Consider the following 11,787-nt stretch of genomic DNA (forward strand, 5'->3'; position numbering starts at 1 on the left):
CAGCGGGAAGCTTTTCTTGTTCCATGTAGTGACTGGTGTTCCTACTCTATGGATATGTGGATCTGTATCTCCATCTCAATATCCATACTTTCTGGGCTTCCCCTGTGATTGATGAACACTTTATGACTAAGTAAATTCCCAAGTCCTCTCCTCTGGCTCCTCTTGAAGAGTTGAGTTGGCCTCTGATGAGTCTTTCTCCTCCAGATTCTCAACAATCTAATATTTCTCCCCTAAACTGAGAAAAGTAACTTTTCAATAGCAGAATGTCAGGAGAGAAGGCCTCATCTGACTGGTTTAGTGTTAAGTAGACTTGTTTGGTCTTGCCATAAGTCATGGTTGTTGGAAGGGAGCATGCCCCACCTCTTAGTAGGAAAAAAAAATAGAACCTTGAGGATGGGAATAATTCTCCTTTTAAATTGGGGGGTCTCAGGCTGGGGAGGGCCATACAAGTGAATTCACAGACTAGAATAATAGAATGTCAGGCCCTGGAGAGTGTATAAACCATTGCTTTCAGGAAGAGCCTGAGGATCATAGAAGGTGAGGATGCTGGCCAAGGTCTTCCAACATATTAGTGATAACACTGTAAGGAAAATTCTTTCTTCTTTAAGAATTTTTTGTTCCCCTCCTTCCTTTCCTCCCTCTTTGTTTTGTTTATAAAGTGACTTGCTCAAGGTCACACAGGTAATTCTTAAGTGTCTGAGGTCAGATTTGAACTCAGGTCCCCTTGCCTTCAGGGCCGGTACTCTATCCACCAGGCCACCTACCAGCTGGATTGCTCAGTGGATAGAGCACTGACTTTGGACTCAGGAGTTCAAATCCAACATCAGACACTTGCCGCTGATGAGCTATGTGGCCTTGGGCAGGTCACTTAACTCTTGCTACAGGGCCATCTCCAGTCCTCGATGGTCTGAAGGAAAAAGTGAGGTTGGTGACTTAGCACCGCACCACTTCACTCAAATTCAATTCATGTGTTTGTCATGGCATCACCTCCTGATGTGGTAGTCTTCTTTGAGAATGAAGGACAGACATTGTTTTCTTCATGCTGTGGACATGGATATAGTTCTATTGGAAGACAGCACTTTTTTGGAGAGCAAATTTCTTTAGTGAAGGTCTTAGTACATCTAGGATATGACAGATGGGTCTTAGTTGGTGACACCAGCCTATACAGAGATGAGGTCCTACACTCAGGGCCACAAATCTTGTATCTAAAATGAGATTAGCACCCAGGTCTCTCTGTCTCCAAGTCTCAAACAGCATCTCCTTCTTCTATCTAGCTGTGTGTTGTTTTATAAATGGGATTAAGATGGTATTGGTAGGGGCAGCTAGGTGGCGCAGTGGATAGAGCGCCGGCCCTGGAGTCAGGAGGACCTGGGTTCAAATCTGGTCTCAGACGCTTAATAATGACCTAGCTGTGTGGCCTTGGGCAAGCCACTTAACCCCATTTGCCTTGCCAAAATCTAAAAAAAAAAAAGATGGTATTGGTAAAGATGAGTCTGAGTAAGAGTAGTCCTAACCATGCCTGGATTCTGTAACTAACTATATATGCAGATGAATCAACTTCAGTGCTAGTTGCTTGGTTGACTGATTCTCTGACTCGTTCATACTTCCAATACCTTTTTTATTAGTTATTTTTTCCTGCAATGGAGTTAAGTGACTTGCCCAAGGTCACACAGCTAGGTCATTATTAAGCGTCTGAGTCCGGATTTGAACTCAGGTCCTCCTGACTCCAGGGCCAATGCTCTATCCACTGTGCCACCTAGCTGCCCTAATCCAATCCCTTTTTTTAAAAGCATTTTTTTTTTTACTTAAAAAGAGCACAAATTCACTGTGACTAAAGGTTACAAGGGTCATAGAAGCCAATGTTGAGTTCTTCTCATGAGGTGGTGAGCCCCATGATGTTGGAGACAGTAAAGTGGATAGTGATCTATTTATTGAGGATGTTCACAGATTATAGATTTAGAAATGGAAGGGACTTTAAATGTCAGCTAATCTAATATCTTCTTCCCAGTTTTACAGAAAAAGAAACTAAGACTTGAAGTGGAAGAGCTAAAGGCTCACACCCTAATAGTTAGAGGGCCACAGAGATAAGTGCATGAGCTGATGTGAGCATCCTGGGGATGTCCAGGAGGGGAGAATTATTTTCTACTTTGCAATTTCCCCTCCCTCCTTCATCCCTAGGCTTCCCATCTTGGGTCAACCAGAGTAAGTTAGCAGTCAATAAATCCTCAACAATCATTAAGCACCTACTGTGTGTGCTTGGTCCTATGATAATCACTGGGGAATATAAAGGCAGTAGGCTGTCACAGTCTAATGGGGAGTCAGCAAACAAAAATCTGAGTCCAGTGGTCAAATATGAATCAGGATGCCTGAAGATGTCCCTGGATGTGAGACAATCAGGGTTAAGTGACCAGTCCAAGGTCACACAGCTATTAAATGTCTGAGGGTAGATTTGAACTGACTCCAGGGTTGGATAAGAGGAATTGATTAATTGAGGAAAGGTGCTGGAAATAAGAAGGATTGGGAAAAGTTTCCTGTGGAACAGGACTGGGTAACCTTTTTTCTGCCAAGGGCCATTTAGATTTTTATAAAATCACCCGTGGACCATGCAAAATTATCATCTTAAAAATTAGCCTATTATATTTAGTGGAATATGTAATTAACTCACCCCATAAAGCTCCTAGATTTGTTGAATTTTGAACTCTGCATATGATCGCCATGGCAGCACCAGACCAAATGATTTCGCTGGCCTTATGGCCCTACGTTTCCTGCCCCTGCTGTAGGAGAGCAGACTTTAGCTAGGACTTGGAGGAAGCCAGAAAGATGAGGCAGTAGAGCATTCCAGGCATGGGGGATGGTCAAGGAAAATGCCCAAAGCCAAGTGATAGAGAGTCTTGTTTATGGAATAAGTAGGAAGGTGGTTCCTGTCCCCACAAACATTTTTTTATTTTATTTTTTAAAATATGGAACACTTCAAGAAGTTGCGTGTCATCCTTGCTCAAGGGCCAAGCTAATCTCTGTATCATTCCAATTTTAGTATGTGTGCTGCTGAAGCAAGCATCCCCTTAACTATTTGAAGGCAGATTCATTCCCTTTCCCCATGTCTTCTCTTCTTCACAATTCTAGACATTCCTTAATGGGAATGGATTCGAGACCCTTTGCTGTTTGTAGCCATTTTCTTTGGATACTTGAACTTAGTACTGTCCTTCCTAAAATGTGGTGCTTCATTTAAACCCAAGATTCTAGATGGAGTCTGACCAGAGCAGAGGACAGTGGCACTGTGGCATCCCTCTTCCTGGAAACCATGCTCCTCTCAACATGGTCCAGGTGGCCTTAGTTGTTTGGGCCACCTTCTTGTGAGGTTCAAACTATGTAATCTGTATACGGTACTTTGACAGCATCATTCATTTATTGTGATAGCTTCTCACCATCTTCATCATCATTATCATTACGATTCTAGGTCTTCTTAAACGTGCCAGTTTTTGTCCCGGGGTGCAGCTATCTCTTGTCCAGTCTAAAATAGGCCGGAATTGCCATGACTTCCGTACTAGATCTCTTTGTAGTCCTTGCTTTATCAGCATCAGGTGTTTTCTAAAATAATCCTTCAGTAGAGGCCCATGTTTTTCTTTTTTCTTTTTTTTTGCAATTTTTATTTCTGTGTTGAATTGAAAAATAAAAGATGTCATAGGTTTTCTGCTGAAAAAATAAGGTGTGGTGGAGTAGTCAGTTGTTAAGCAAAAGAAAAACAGTTAATAGATTAGCAAGCCCCTCCCAGATCATGCTGGCTGCCAAACCAGGACCTTTCCTGGAAGTGAAGTCATCCTTCTTGGCTCATCGGGTCAGGCCTCTTTCTTCCCTTGGCCATTGTTGTTCCTGGTACAGCTGCTTCAGGGGCTGCTGCCTAGGTTTGAACTCGTTCTCCAGGAGCCACAAGGAGCTCATTGACCCAGACTGATCCTGGAGTAGAAAAACTGGAGTTGGGGTGGAGTCACTGGCCCAAAGCCACACTGACAGAATGCAAGAACACCAGCCCTTTGGGAGGAGAAGTCTAAAGTTTCCAGATTCTCTCCTCTTTGGGGGTTCCCAAGCTCAGGTCATCTTTCTTCAAAGTGAGGGCTTGCAAGTCATTTTGTAATTGCCATGTAACAAAGAGCAGATCAGGGCCCAGTGAGGCAAGAGGATAATTAGAAAGGAAAGTTCTTGGGTTTCTGACTTGAACTGATAGGAGAAGGATTAAGTAGTAAAATTTAATACTCTTCAGATGTGAAACAACTCTTTTATCAATCTCTCCAGTAGAACACGAGGGAAGCATTAAAATCTTTTACACTAGGATGGGGGAACTTCACCTTGACCGATCTAATGATGTTCAGCGCCAAAGAAGGGAATCTGTTCCATCTGAGGCTCCTAGGTCCAGAGCCAGCAAAGATCTTTGAGGTGGTTGGGTCTGGCCTCCCCCTTCGATAGATGAAGAAACTGGAGCCCAGTGTAGGAGACCTAAGTAGCGCAAAACAAATAGCAGAATGGGAACCTGGGGTCCAGTACTCTGACTCCAAGTTCAAGCATATGCCACACTAGTCCTTTTCTTTCAAAAGCATATTCTCTTCTTTCTTTTTTTCTCTCTTTCTCTTCCCTCCCCTTCTCTTCCATTGTGGCATGTCTGGGATGTTTATTTCCAGTACTATTCTGTCCCCCCCATTCACCGAACTTCTCCGGTATGTCTGTGATATGGACATGCCATCCAGTGATGGAGATGGCATCCCATTTATGCCTGCCCATTGTTTGTGTTTTCTGAAAAATTCAGCACTGAGGGTCCATTCAATGTGCAGGGGTCTTGCTCACTTAAAAAAAAATGAGGCTATCACTATTAGCCTTAGCACATATCCGCACTAAGAATTTCATCAAAAGATGGGAATGTGGGGGGGGGGGTGGCAAAGAAAGAAAGTTATCAGTGAAAACCTCTATAAAAATAGGCCTCCCATAAACCATTTCTCATTTGGCCCCTCTTCCTCTGCCCTGCTCTGGCCTGTCTTGGCCATGTGACTTGGATGGCAGTTGGGTCCATGGAGTTGGATGGGCAGAGTTCCATTATGACAAGTGGCCAGATGGCCCAAGGAACTTCAGGATTCCATCCAAGCTGGCTCAGTCTCCTGGTCATAGAGATTTCTATTACTTTGCTCCATGGAAGAATGCAGCAAACTCCTGATTAACCTCTCACTTCACCACATGAGTTTTGCAGTCCATGAACCTCAGGGTCCCCTGGGTGAAGTAGCAGGAATATTCATCGCCCATGTGCCAGCCCCTGGGCTGCTGCCATTTGCATTTGCTCCACCATTACTTTGAAACTCTTGGAGAGTCTTTGTTGGACTGGCATTTCCAAGCCTTCAGTGCCTCTGGCTCAGCTCTCACTTCACTAAGTCAGCAGTCACTCCATGAAGATTCTTATCTCAGACCATCCTGTTTGGACTGGAAGTTGCTAAAATAACAACAGACTCTGGAGGCAGAAAAGCAAAACAATATTGACTCCAGGGGCTGGAGGGATTTTAGATGGGAATCCCAACAGCAACACCTGGAAAGTTGCTTCTAACCAGAGCCTGTATCGGACCCTGGGCCAGCTCAGTGTCTTTAGGAAAATGTTCAACACCAGGTCCTTGGTGGAATTCCAGCTAGTAGGGATGCAATATTATTATGCAGATGCAGAGATGGAAGATGATAAAAAGGGGGACTTGAAGCAGAGAAGACCTCAGTTCCACTTCTGCCACAGATACTTTGGAGTAGTCTACCTTAGACAAGGCACTTTCTGAACCTCAGTTTTTTCATCATTAGAATGGGAATAAGAAAAGGACTTTCCTCATGAGGGCAGTTGGGAGCTTCTCATGAATGGTCATTTTAAATTGTGATTTAATATCAGTTATTCATTCTTGGTCCTTTAAGAGGTAGGACCAGGGGTGGTTAGCTGGGTGAAAGGGTCATACCAGCCTAGGAGAGATCCCAGCATGAGCAATATCATATGGGGACCTCTCTATGCAAGAGCTTCCCAAAGAGGAATTGGTTACAGCATTTAGTTACAGTGGTTACAGCACTGGCCTTGGAGTCAGGAGGACTCACACACTAACTGGGAGACCTTGGGCAAGTCATTTAACCTTGACTGCCTCACATCCAAGACCATCTCCAGCCATCCTGATCCATATCTGGCCACTGGACCCTGATGGCTCTGGAGGAGAAAGTGAGGCTGGTGACTCAGCACAGCCCCCCCCCCCCATCTAATTCACTTACATGTCATGGCACTGATGTGCATTTACACAATCTTTCAAGTGATTTATTTATGACAAGTGAATGTTTTTGTTAAAATTCTCTTATGAAGGAAAAAAAAGGATGGCTTTTGATAAATGAATCAATTATTCCCTTTCTGAATTTCATTTCCATCCTTTTATCTTCCAGCCAGTTACTCAGAGGAAATGTAGGATGTAGCTCCAGTGTCAGCCCACTGGAAAGCCAATGAAGCATTGCTCAGATTTCCCTTTAGAGTCCTTGCAAGTCTGAGGGCCCCAGCTTTCAAGTCCCTCTCAGGCATCTTCTGCAGTGAAGGCACCTCTGAATTGATTGAGAGATTTGGCATGCATACCAAGCTATGGCACTGCCTATTCCTTAGAGAAATTCAGCTCTAAGAAAGTGAGGCTGGTCATGGATTCACAAAATTAGACGGAGAGCAAGCGGACGTGTCCTACTTAGACATTCAATAGAAAGTAGGTAAAGGAGATGGAAACTGAGGAAGGACTTTTATTCATGCAACTCTTACCTTCCTCTCATCTAACCTATGGGGTAGTTACACTGGATAGAGCCCAACCCTTGGAGTCAGGAGGTCCTGTCAAGTTTGGCCTCAGACCATTGACTTTAGGCAAGTCACTTCACCCTGATTGTCTCTCATCTGGGGCCATCTCCAGTCATCCTGATCTGTATGTGGCCACTGGAGCCCAATGGCTCTGGTAGAGAAAATGAGGCTGGTGATATGGCATAGCCCCCCCCTCCCTGCCCCACTGCAATCCAAGGCCTTTGTCAAGGCATCGCCTCTCTGACATCACGGTCTTCTTCAACTAATCTAATCCATAGGACGATTTGTCTGAGGTTGCTCAATTCAGTCTAATCCAGTCCAATCTCGTTTTAGTCCAGTCCAGTGCAGTCTGGTCCAATCCTGTCCCTTCTAATACGATGTGACTGAATCAGATTATACTGGCCGGGGCTACAGTGGCTGCTTGTCCTTCCTTCTCAGAGAAGACCGTGACGTCAGGGAGGTGATGCCATGACCAGTAAGTGAAGTGCATTGCAGTGGGTGGGGGGGTACTATACTGAGTCCCCAGCCTCACTTTCTCCTCCAGAACCAGGGAGGTCCAGTGACCAGACAGGAAACAGGACACCTGGAGATGGCCCTGAATGTGAGGCAGTGTTGAATGACTTGTCCAAGGTCTCACAGTTAATGTGTGAGTGCTTCCCCTGTCTCTCTCTCTCTCTCTCTCTCTCTCTCTCTCTCTCACACACACACACACACACACACACACACACACACACACACACACACACACACACACACACACACACACACACACAAAGTATTGGTGGTTCCAGTGAATCTGAAGACAGTGCCTATGATGGACCCTGAAAATGAAACCCCTTCCCTCCCCTTCTATGAATGTGTGGCACATCCATTCCAGGAGTCTTGCGGTACAGTTCCAGACTAATAGAAACAAAAGAAAATAAAACAAAGCTAGAGTTCTACATGGGGGCAGGTAGGCCAATCTGGAGGATAAGTACTTTGTTCTCCGAGGACTGACTAAAAGGATTAGGCTTTTGTTCTGAAAAGATGGAGACTGGAAGGGGATTAGTGGAAATCCAAGGAATGAAGAGTAGAAAGTTACTTAGTCAATAAATACTAATGGGATTGGATAGACACAATTAACATTTATTAAGCTTTCTGGCCCTTGTGGCTTTTCTAATGCTGTTATCCCCTCCAGGACTATCCAATAAGCCATTAATTTAGCTGGGATTTAAGCAGAGTCTTGGAGGAAGCCAAGGAAAAGAGAACATTCCAGCCAAGAGGACAGACACTGAAAAGGCATGGATTCTGGGCGTAGGACTGGGAGGAAAGAGACAACAAGGAAGCTTGTGTTGGTGGATCATAGAGTAAATATATAGTCAGGAATAAAGTGTAAGAAGACTAGAAAGGTGGGAAGGGATTTTAAGTGACTGAAGCTGTTAGAGTTAATCTTCATGGTAATAGGAAGCCAGTGGTGCTGCTGAGTTTAAGTCTGATCTGAAGGTTAGGGTCAAAGTTGAACTTTGGGGGATCGCTTTGGCAGCTGAGTAGAGAATGAACAAGATTTGAGAACAGAGTAGATTTGGGAGGTGGTGAGTGAGAAGGATGCTTGGAGGACATCACCCAGCTTGTAAGTCTAGGCGACTAGAAAGATGGTGACTGGTTGGAGGATGGATTGGAGAGTAAAGAGATTCAGGACAAAGAAGACCAATCAGAAGGCTATAGACAAAGTCCTAGAAAGAGCTGGGGAGGTCCTGAATTAGAGTGATTATAGCAGGAATGGGGAAAAGGAGCCCCAGACTTGGTGACTGATCCAGTGTGTGGGATGAGAGTGATCCCAAGCTTGTTAAACTGTGTTAAGTAACAATAGAAATGTGGAAGATGAAGAGAAATCCCTTGAGTTCCATCTTAGACATGTGGATTTTTAGATGCCCACAGGTCTTCTAAGATGCTACACTTTATACTAATTATATTTCCCATAGTCCCCAGGGCAGCGCTTCGATTGATTGATTTTCTTTCATAGAGACTTCATTGAAATAAGTTATTACAAAGTTTTGACTTTGATAATGAGAGCTGCAATTTCCGATATTAAAATGAATGCAATCTGATTGGATCTTGGAGTCAGCCAGGCCTAAAGTTCAAATTCAGCCTCAGACACTTAGTGGATACATGACCCTGTTTTGAGTAGCAAGTGAAATATTAAATGTTTTTTAATCCTTAAAACACCATGTGAATGTGAGTGATCATGATCATGATCATGATCATGATCATCATCACCATCACCCTCACAATCATCATCCAAGGTTAGAATCCATCCGGACTATGTGCTGAAATGACTATGGGCAGCAAAATTCCTTCTAAACATATTCCCCATTTTGTTCATCTTACCCTGTCCCCTTCCCCAGAGGCATTTTTCTTCTATACTTCCTAGTCCAAAGACTGGGTGCAAAGGATCTAGGGTTTTGAGTGGGCCCTTGATGTGCCAGTCAGTCATGTGCCTATCAACCTTGGAAATGGTAAGCCTCCTCAGCTCTGTGGAGAGAGGCACAGGATAGGCTAGCTTCCTAACCCTCTGCTGGTTCATCACATTTCATCTCTATCATCGAGACCATGGCTAGATACGCCATTTGGGAAAGGAGATGGAGCGTATCTAGAAGAAAGCAAATTCCTAGTTACCACTGTTAGCAACAATTGTTGTTGCTCAGCTGTTTTTCAGACAGATCTGACTCTTCATGTCCCATTTGGCATTTTCTTGATTTTTTTTTTTTAGGTTTTTGCAAGGCAATGGGGTTAAGTGGCTTGCCCAAGGCCACACAGCTAGGTCATTATTAAGTATCTGAGACCAGATTTGAACCCAGGTACTCCTGACTCCAAGGCCGGTGCTTTATCCACTGCGCCACCTAGCCGCCCCATCATTTGACATTTTCTTGACAAAGATATGGGAGTGGTTTGTCATTCCCTTCTCCAACCTATTTAACTGAGGCAAGGGTCCCATAACTAGGAAGTGTCTGAGACTGGATTTGAAGAGGAAGAAGAGTTCTCGATTCCAGGTCTGGCAATAGGTACCACCCAGTTGCCCTCACCAAGAGGACCCTTATCAGGCATGGTTGGGATCCTGGTGTATCTGATCCAGAGGAGGGAGGATTTCAAGGACATGATATCATTTAAGGACGAAGGCAAACCCAGGTGCAAGCAGGATGTCTCAAAGGGACAGAGTCATAACTCATAGAGGGAGATCACTCCAAAGGTTCAGAACTGCTTCATGCTGCCTCAGGGAGAGGGGGATTCCCTTTATTTGGGGTCCTCCAGAAGATAACAAATGACTACTGGTTGCAGATATGGTGGCCAGGAGCCTGGGCTGGGTTCCTTCTATGGTTCTGTGTGCAACCCAGAGGTAGAACCAGGCAGGCCCTTCAGGGTAGTGGTGATCCGAGCTGTTTGAGGGTCTGAGTCCTCTGCTGATCACCCCAGGAGCTGGGCACTGTGCCAGGTGGCATCCATGTGATCAGTGAACCAAACCTTGGAAACTCCAAGGTCTATGGTGAAGCTGCTTCGGGATGGGTGTGACCAGGAGGCATCCTCCACATGAGTCTGGGGCTATAGCACTCTCCCTGCTTCTCCTTACTCCTCTCTTTACCCTTATTTTGCCACTCAGGCTTTGGTAGACACCATGCACCATTGCCTAGTGATGGATGTTGGACCAAAGACTTCCAGGAAAGGTCATCTCCTTGGGTCAGTAATAAGCAGTGCAATGTGGAAAGAGGTAGTTCTTAGATTGAAAGAGATCTGGATTCAGTTCATCTCAGTGTGCTCTTGGTCACTTCCCTCAAGCCTCTATGTCCCGGGATGAGTTAAGGACTCTAGGTACCAGAATGGTTGCTCTCTGACCTGATGAAGGAAGCTCCCTACCGACAAAATCCTAAGCCCAGACAAACTAGTGAGCGACTGACCAATCACCTGACTGACTGACCAGTGTGCAGTGTAAGGGCTTCAGGTTGGTATTCAAAGCCCTTCACATTCTGCCCTCCTCCCCCCAACCTTTCCAGTCTTTTTATACCTTCCTACTCTCCACAGACTCTGAGATCCTGGCAAAAAGAAGGCTCTCCATGTTTACTGACTGGTCAACTAATGTTTCTCTGGAGAGTGAATCTCCATAATAAATGACTATTCTTTTGAAATAATGGTAACCCAGGCAGCAGGTTGGCTAAGTGGATAGAACACTGGCCTCTGGAGTCAGGAGGACCTGAATTCAAATCCAGCTTCAGATACTTAATAATTACTTACCTGTGTGACCTTGGGCAAATCACTTAACCTCATTGCCTTACCAAAAAAAAAAAAAGAAAGAATGATAACCAAAGGCTAATTTGATGTCTCAGTTTTATTTCTATGTTTGTCTCAGCACTGTGGAGATGGGACAAGGGGAAGAACATGGGGTCAGTTAAACCAAAAAGTTTTGTAGTTTCATGACAAATTCTTCCATAAACAAAAGTTTGGATTTACTGTGATGTCTCTGCTGGGAGTTCATCTTCAAAGACTTTTTCACAAAGAAAAGAAAATTCCAATATGACTCAGTGATCTTCTCTCTGGCATTAAGGAAATACATTAGAAGTCGATAGAATAAGGATATTCATAACATGTGACAAGATCCAGTGGTAGATGGCAAGACAGAACATACCAGATCTTGGAGACTTGATATTTCAGGAGAAAACAAGACAGGCTGCCAGTACTGTTGGGGGGAGCCCTGTTGATGAGATTTAGGGAGAACATAAACAAGGCTCATGTAAAATGGGTGACCTTGGAGAAGTTGTCATGTAATCCAGAGGTGCTTAATATTTAGCCCGTGGGCCACATCTGGCCTACAACATTTCTAAGTATATCCCTAACCAGATTAAAATGTATGAGAAATATTTATCCAAAAAAATGAAATAAAACAGACGATATTACATTGTAAAACTAAGTGACCATGTGGGCCCCTGGGATCC

General features: G+C 44.4%; 1 pseudogene; it reads right to left on the bottom strand.

Moving 5' to 3' along the window:
- Positions 1–2,954: 2,954 nt before the first annotated feature.
- Positions 2,955–3,054, bottom strand: LOC141494646 (U6 spliceosomal RNA; annotated as a pseudogene).
- Between the last annotated feature and the right edge of the window lie 8,733 nt (positions 3,055–11,787).

This window comes from Macrotis lagotis, chromosome 7 (genome assembly GCF_037893015.1).
Source record: "Macrotis lagotis isolate mMagLag1 chromosome 7, bilby.v1.9.chrom.fasta, whole genome shotgun sequence".
Taxonomy (NCBI): Eukaryota; Metazoa; Chordata; class Mammalia; order Peramelemorphia; family Peramelidae; genus Macrotis; species Macrotis lagotis.